Source organism: Salvelinus namaycush, chromosome 5 (genome assembly GCF_016432855.1).
Source record: "Salvelinus namaycush isolate Seneca chromosome 5, SaNama_1.0, whole genome shotgun sequence".
NCBI classification, from domain to species: domain Eukaryota; kingdom Metazoa; phylum Chordata; class Actinopteri; order Salmoniformes; family Salmonidae; genus Salvelinus; species Salvelinus namaycush.
In genome coordinates this window covers 37,101,972-37,110,371 of record NC_052311.1, presented here as the reverse complement: position 1 = coordinate 37,110,371, position 8,400 = coordinate 37,101,972, and positions in this window count along the sequence as shown.

Here is an 8,400-nt window from a genome sequence, read left to right as displayed (position 1 = left end):
GTAGAATAGTATAGAAAACAGTATATACATATGAGATGAGTAATGCAAGATATGTAAACGTTAAATGACTAAGATACCGTAGAATAGTATAGAATACAGTATATACATATGATATGAGTAATGCCATATGAGTAAACATTAAAGTGACTAGTGTTCCATTCCTTAAAGTGGCCAGTGATTTCTAGTCTATGCCTAGAGGCAGCAGCCTCTAATGTGCTAGTGATCGCTGTTTAACAGTCTGATGGCCTTGAGATAGAAGCTGTTTTTCAGTCTCTCGGTCCCAGCTGTTATGCACCTGTACTGACCTCGCCTTCTGGATGATAGCAGGGTGAACAGGTAGTGGATCGGGTGGTTGATGTCCTCAATGATCTTTTTGTCCTTTTTGTCCTGTCACATCGGGTGCTGTAGGCGTCCTGGAGGGCAGGTAGTTTGCTCCCGGTAATGGGTTGGGCAGACCGCACCACCCTCTGGAGAGCCTTGTGGTTGCGGGTGGTGCAGTTGCCGTACCAGGTGGTGATACAGCCCAACAGGATGCTTTAAATTGTGCATCTGTAAAGGTTTGTGAGAGTTTTATGTGACAAGCTACATTTCTTTAGCCTCCTGAGGTTTGTTGGGCCTTCTTGACCCTGTGTGGGTGGTCCATTTCAGTTTGTCAATGATGTGTACGCCAAGGAACTTGAAGCTTTCCACCTTCTCCACTGCGGCCCCGTCGATGTAGATAGGGGGGTGCACCCTCTGCTGTTTCCTGAAGTCCACGATCATCTCCTTTGTTTAATTGACGTTGAGTAAGAGGTTGTTTTCCAGGCACCACACTCTCAGAGCCCTCACCTCCTCCCTGTAGGCTGTCTCGTCATCATTGGTAATCAAGCCTACTACTGTTGTGTCGTGTGCAAACTTGATGATTGAGTTGGAGGTGTGCTTGGCCATGCAGTCATGGGTGAACAGGGAGTACAGGAGGGGGCTGAGCACGCACCCTTGTGGGACCCCAGCAGAGTGGAGGTGATGTTTCCTACCTTCACCACCTGGGGGCGGCTCGTCAGGAAGGCCAGGACCCAGTTGCACAGGACGGGGTTCAGAAGCAGGGCCTCGAGCTTAATGATGAGCTTGGAGGGTACTATGGTGTTGAATGCTGAGCTGTAGTCAATAAACAGCATTCTTACATAGATATTCCTCTTGTCCAGATGGGATAGGGCAGTGTGCAGAGTAATGGCGATTGCATTGTCTGTGGATCTAAAGGGGCGGTAAGCAAATTGAAGTGGGTCTAGGGTGGCAGGTAAGGTAGAGGTGATTTGATCCTTGACTAGTCTCTCAAAGCACTTCATGATGACAGAGGTGAGTGCTACGGGGCGATAGTCATTAAGTTCAGTTACCTTTGCCTTCTTGGGTACAGGAACAATGGTGTTCATCTTGAAGCATGTGGGGACAGCAGACTGGGATAGTGAGATGCCCGTAAACACACCAGCCAGCTGGTCTGAACATGCTCTGAGGACGCGGCTAGGGAGCAGCCTTGCGAGGGTTAACACGTTTAAATGTTTTACTCACGTGGAGAAGGAGAGCCCACAGTCTTTGGTAGCGGGCCGAGTTGGTGGCACTGTGTTATCCTCAAAGCGTGCGAAGAATGTGTTTAGCCTGTCCGGAAGCAAGACGTTGGTCTCGGCGACGTGGCTGGTTTCCTTTTGTAGTCTGTGATTGTCTGTCGTCCCTGCCACATACGTCTCGTGCTTGAGCTGTTGAATTGCAACTCGTTTAGCTTGTCTGATTGCCTTGAGGAGTGAATAACTACATTGTTTATATTATTTTTTTATTATTTTTTTGTACCCCTTTTCTCCCCAATTTCATGGTATCCAATTTGGTAGTTACAGTCTTGTCCCATCGCTGCAACTCCCGTACAGACTCGGGAGAAGCGAAGGTCGAGAGCCATGCGTCCTCCGAAACACAACCCAGCCAAGCCGCACTGCTTCTTGACACAATGCCCACTTAACCCGGAAGCCAGCCGCACCAACGTGTCGGTGGGAACACTGTACACCTGGCAACTGTGTCAACGTGCATTGCGCCCAGCCCACTACAGGAGTCGCTAGTGCGCGATGGGACAAGAGCATCGCTGCCGGCCAAATCCTCCGCTAACCCGGACGACGCTGGGTCAATTGTGCGCCGCCCCATGGGTTTCCTGGTCGCAGCCGGCTGCAACAGAGCCTGGACTCGAACCAGGATCTCTAGTGACACAGCTAGTGCTGCGATGCAGTGCTAAGGCACTGCACCACTTGGGAGGCTCACTGTTTATATTCTGCCATATTCCCAGTCACCTTGCCATGGTTAAATGCGGTGGTTCACGCTTTCAGTTTCGCCCGAATGCTACCATTTATCCACGTTTTCTGGTTAGGGTAGGTTTTAATAGCCACAGTAGGTACTACATCTCCTATACACTTCCATATAAACTCTAGATTATTTTCGTAAGCACCCCGGAACATATCCCAGTCCACGTGATCAAAACAATCCTGATGTGTGGATTACGATTGGTCAGACCAGCATAGTCCTTAGCACGGGTACTTCCTGTTTGAGTTTCTGCTTATAGGACGGGAGCAGCAAGATGGAATCGGGGTCAGATTTGCCAAAAGGAGGGCGGGGGAGGGCCTTGTAAGCATTCCGGAAGTTTGAATAGCAATGGTTGAGAGTCTTAGCAGCGCGAGTAGTACCATCGATATGTTGATAGAACTTCGGCAGGCTAGTCCTCAAATGTGCTAGTCCCCAGCTACAATAAATGCAACCTCAGGATATGTGGTTTCCAGTTTGCATAAAGTCCAGTGAAGTTCTTTGAGGGCCGTTGTGGTATCGGCTTGAGGGGGGATGTAAACGGCCGTGGCAACGACAGAGGAGAATTATCTTGGGAGATAATATGGTCTGCATTTGTTTGTGAGTTATTATAGGTCGGGTGAACAAAAGGACTTGAGTTCCTGTATATTCCTATAATTACACCATCAGTCGTTAATCATGAAACACACCCCTCCGCCCTTCTGCTTCCCGGAGAGATATTTATTCCTGTCTGTGTGATGTACTGAGAATCCTGCTGGCTTTACCGACCCCGACAGAGTATCCCGAGAGAGCCATGTTTCCGTGAAACAAAGTATGTTACAGGCCCCGATGTCTCTCTAGAAAGAAATCCTTGCTCTAAGCTCATCAACTTTGTTATCCAAAGACTGAACATTAGCGTGTAATATACTCGGAAGCGGTGGGTGGTGTGTGCGCCTCTTAAGTCGAACAAGCAGCCCGCCTCGAGTGCCTCTCCTCTGCCGGCGATGTTTTGAGTCGGTCTCTGGAATAAGTTCAATTGCTCTGGGGAGAGTGAACAAAGGATCTGCTCCAAGGAAGTCGTATTCCTGGTTGTAATGCTGGTAGTTCTGGTGAGTTACCGCCGCTCTAATATACAATAGTTCTTCCCGGCTGTCTGTAATGACACAAAACATTTCCTGAGCTAATAATGTAAAAAATAGTACATAAAAAACTAAATACTGCAAAGTTTCCTAAGAGCTAGTCACAATGCTGCCATCTCCGTCGGCGTCATCTTCTGGCAAGAACAGCTCAAATAAGCAAAGAGAAACGACAGTCCATCATTACTTTAAGACATGAAGGTCAGTCAATACGGAAAATGTCAAGAACTTTGTAAGTTTCTTAAAATGCAGTCTCAAAAACCATCAATCTCTGATGAAACTGGCTCTCATGAGGACCGCCACAGGAATGGAAGACCCAGAGTTAAGTTTATTAGAGTTACCATCCTCAGAAATAGCAGCCCAAATAAATGCTTCACAGAGTCCAAGTAACAGACACATCTCAACATCAACTGTTCAGAGCAGACTGTGTGAATCAGGCCTTCATGGTTGAATTGCTGCAAAGAAACCACTACTAAGAAAAAGAGGCAATGGACATTAGACAGGTGGAAATGTGTCCTTTGGTCTGGAGTCCAAATTGGAGATATTTGGTTCCAACCGCTGTGTATTTCCCCACTGTAAAGCATGTTGGAGGTGGTGTTATGGTGTGGGGGTGCTTTGCTGGTGACACTGTCTGTGATTTATTTAGAATTCAAGGCACACTTAACCAGCATGGCTACCACAGCATTCTGCAGCGATACGCCATCTCATCTGGTTTGGGCTTAATGGGACCAACATTTGTTTTTCAACAGGACAATGATCCAACACACCTCCAGGCTGTGAAAGAGTTATTTTACCAAGAAGGAGAGTGATGGAGTGCTGCATCAGATGACCTGGCCTCCACAATCACCTGACCTCAACCCAATTAAGATGTTTTGGGATGAGTCAGACCGCAAAGTGAAGGAAAAGTGCTCAGCAAATGTGGGAACTCTTTCAAGAATGTTGGAAAAGCATTCCAAGTGAAGCTGGTTGAGAGAATGCCAAGAGTGTGCAAAGCTGTCATCAAGGCAAAGGGTGGCTATTTGAAGAATCTTCGAAGAATTTGAAGAATCTCAAATATGAACTATATTTTGATTTGTTTAACACTGTTTTAGTTACTAGATGATTCCATGTGTTACTTCATAGTTGTGATGTCTTCACTATTATTCTACAATGTAGAAAATAGTAAAAATAAAGAAAACCCCTTAAATGAGTACGTGTTCTAAAACTTTTGACCGGTAGTGTAATTATTTTGGGTTAACCAAAATCCAAAAAGAGATGTTTGTGACTGTATGCATTTGTTTTAATAATTTTTTTAATAAATAAAAGTCCCTGTTAAAATGTCAAATGTTATGTCTTTGTCGGTTGGCATTCAGTCCAAGGAAAATGGATACATTACCCAAAGACTCGATGGCACAATAGCTGCCTGCAAGGCTGAAGGCCATTGTACCTGTATCTGAATTCCCATGAGATTATTGTTTTGATTTTCAACAAACATATTCATGTATTTCATCTCAAGCATATAGGAATAAACACATATTCTTGCTTCGTGGGGGAAAAAGGCAAGTTGCCTGAAAACCTCTGATCTTGATGAATTACATTTGTATATGTTGGAATACAGAAACACAGCATTTAATTATAGGAGTAGCATACTCAATCAAATATCAATCTACTCCGTTGTTCAACTTGTTCGTTTTTCTTTGAGGCAATGGGGTTACTCTTTTTTAGGGTGAATTATATTTGAATGTCAATAAAACATACATTTGTTTCACAAAGAATGATTTCTCTGCACAAATCTGACTTAAATTGCTCACTTACAACTAAGACACTATTTACAATCATGGCTGTATATTTTGTAAGTCTCTTTCCTAACAGGCTTGAGTCAGGCTGCTGGCATGGACAATAGAAATAGCTGTGTATGTGTGTGTTCTTGTCACTCTAAATTACAATCCCTGGAAAAGAGCAGCTGGAAGTTCTGATATTTCTTTCAGAGCATAAAAAGCAGATGGAGTTGAGGCTTGATTGGTATCCTACCTTGACTTTCTTCCTCTCATTTCAACCTGTCCAACAAACATGAGGCTCCTCACATATGGATGTGTTTGTGGAATGGTAGGTCCAGCCTTCACAGATAAGTTCAGCAGTGACTGAGATGCTGCCTGTCAGAATATCCAGACTTCCTCCCCAACTCTCTCTACCTCTCTGAGAAGAGCTGCAGTTGGTTGACATGGGGCACAGACAGGGAAATACACAAGACATTGAATGGAAATGTTATCTCCAAACTGTTATAGATCCATATACAGTGTTTTGGCGTTATTATACATATGACCAAAAATAAGGTGAGAAGGGGTTTAGCCTACATAGCACATTGTAAAGTCTGGGAGCAGGAGAATGTGCTCACTTGGATGGCTGGTTCTCCTCTCAGCTCACAATAAAACTTCTGTGCTCCGCTTTGAAAAGAAGGGCAATGTCTTAAACCTTGTTTCAACCCCTACATATCAAACATTTATACAGAAGCTAATTGTCCGAATTTTAACTAAAGAAAACGTAGAAGGAAGGCAGAGTCAAGTGCTTTGATATTTTTCAAAACATAATCCAAAAGACAAGAGTAATTCGCTCTATAAAATGTACATAAATCCTCAAATCGAATTTTGTAGACCCACATGACATTTTAGATTGAGCAACAGTTAACATGTAAGGTAAACAGACTATGGAGAAGAGTCATATGAGATTGGAAACAGGTCATCTTTAAGGTTGATACGGAGGGAGAGGGGGCCTAAAAAGACTACTAAAACAGAAGAAGGATGTTTTATGTTTGGATTAAGAAAAGTCCAGTTTGGCTATGCAAACATTTAGGCCATATTTTTGTTTGATCCTCCATCGTTAATGGTTACGTTTTGCGAAATGAGACTGTAGGAGGAGATAGACCCACTTTCTGTCTGGTTTTGTTGCCCCCCTGTTATTTGAACGGGAGCTGTTGTGTGTCATCTGGTTTCCATCAATGTCTCAGCTATTATGACTTCTGTGGTACCTTTACAAGCTCATCTAGAGAAATGGTTTGAGAGATTCCCTCAGAAAGACATTTGTCTTTTATTGAGGAAAGACAGTTTTAATGCTTGCTAACATCCTTTAGCCATCGAGCCCTCACAATTCTCAAGGTTTATTTTCTTGGCTATAATCTGAATGGTGACTTGTCAGCGGCGATGGGTTTGAATTTATGCCCCTTTTATTAAGTACTCATCTGAAACCATCTCAGAGTGAATTTCAAAGTTTTTCCAAAGCAAAACCACTAATATTCAAACATCTGAGGAGCAGCATTGTTTGAGAAAATCAGACTAGTTTCAAGCAGTCTTGTAGTACCGGTCTCAAGTAAGATCTCGAGACCACATATTGAATGTGTCTTGTCTTGGAGTTGGATACATTTGTACTTGGTCTTGACTCGGTCTCTGACAGTGAGGACTCTTAATTCCTTCCCCAAGACCAGCCGAGACCAGTGGAGTAAAACACTCATAATTATCATCTTCCATTTAGTCAGCGCTTGAAACCGTTTCACCAGGACAAATATATACACTCCTTTCTTGGAACATTAATATCTTAAGAGCCGTATCTATTATAGACATGTTTGCGCAATGACAAACCTATAGGCCATCAGTGTGTGACAGGATTCTGAAAGGACAGCAACCCATATAGGAGTGTGCATTTTTTTTAAAGTACAAAGGGCCAGTAGAGGAGGGTATATGCAAGTATAAACCGTATATGCACTTTTTTTGTGGGCATTGCTTATACTCTTTAATCACTACTGATTCGTACAAAAGTAGTGTAGAAGGTACTGTATACGACTTATCAATTATGTAGTACAATAGAGAAAGCATTCACAAAGTAGCCTACACAATCGCAAAGCACGTGAAATATATTTACATGCGCGACGCACACATAGCCTAGTTTCAGCGGAATATAATCTGCAGGCAGCAAGAGTATGCAGCTCTCAACTGGTGGAGCAGCTCACAGAAGAATGACATCGGTAGGCGGTAGGGTAGGAAAGATGTTTCAATTTATGATACCTACCAGTAAATGCTAACTAGCATGCTGACCACACTGCTCGCATCGCATCGCGCACGTCAACAAGCATCTGCATAGCCAGGCGCTCAAATAGAACTTGGTTCTATTTGTGATGCTAAACACACTGCAAGTCCTGCCTCTCCCATCTCCTCATTGGTTTTAGGAGCATATACCCACGTGGGTGATTGAAAGATGAACTGAGGTCCACACTCCAGTCAGTTGTGGTAATGCACCTTAAAGTTGGTTGCCAACCGCCATATAAAGTCCAAAGAAGAAGCCTGTAGGAGGAAAGATTACTAGAAACAAACTTGGTTTAACGTTACCCTTTTATCTGTGGATGGATAGAACTGTTTGGCCATAATGACCATCGTTATGTTTGGAGGAAAAAGGTGGAGACTTGCAAGCCGAAGAACACCATCCCAAACGTGAAGCACGGGGGTGGCAGCATCATGTTGTGGGGGTGCTTTGCTTCAGGAGGGACTGGTGCACTTCACAAAATAGATGGCATCATGAGGAAGTAAAATTATGTGGATATATTGAAGCAACATCTCCAGACATCAGTCAGGAAGTTAAAAGCATACTTCCAAACTTGTGGCAAAATGGCTTAAGGACAACAAAGTCAAGGTATTGGAGTGGCCATCACAAAGCCCTGACCTCAATCCTATAGAAATTTGTGGGCAGAACTGAAAAAGCATGTGCGAGCAAGGAGGCCTACAAACCTGACTCAGTTACACCAGCTCTGTCAGGAGGAATGGGCCAAAATTCACCCAACTTATTGTGGGAAGCTTGTGGAAGGCTACCCAAGTTAAACAATTTAAAGGTAATGCTACAAAATACTAATTGAGTGTATGTAAACTTCTGACCCACTGGGAATGTGATGAAAGAAATAAAAGCTGAAATACATCATTCTCTTTACTATTATTCTGACATTTCACATTGTTAA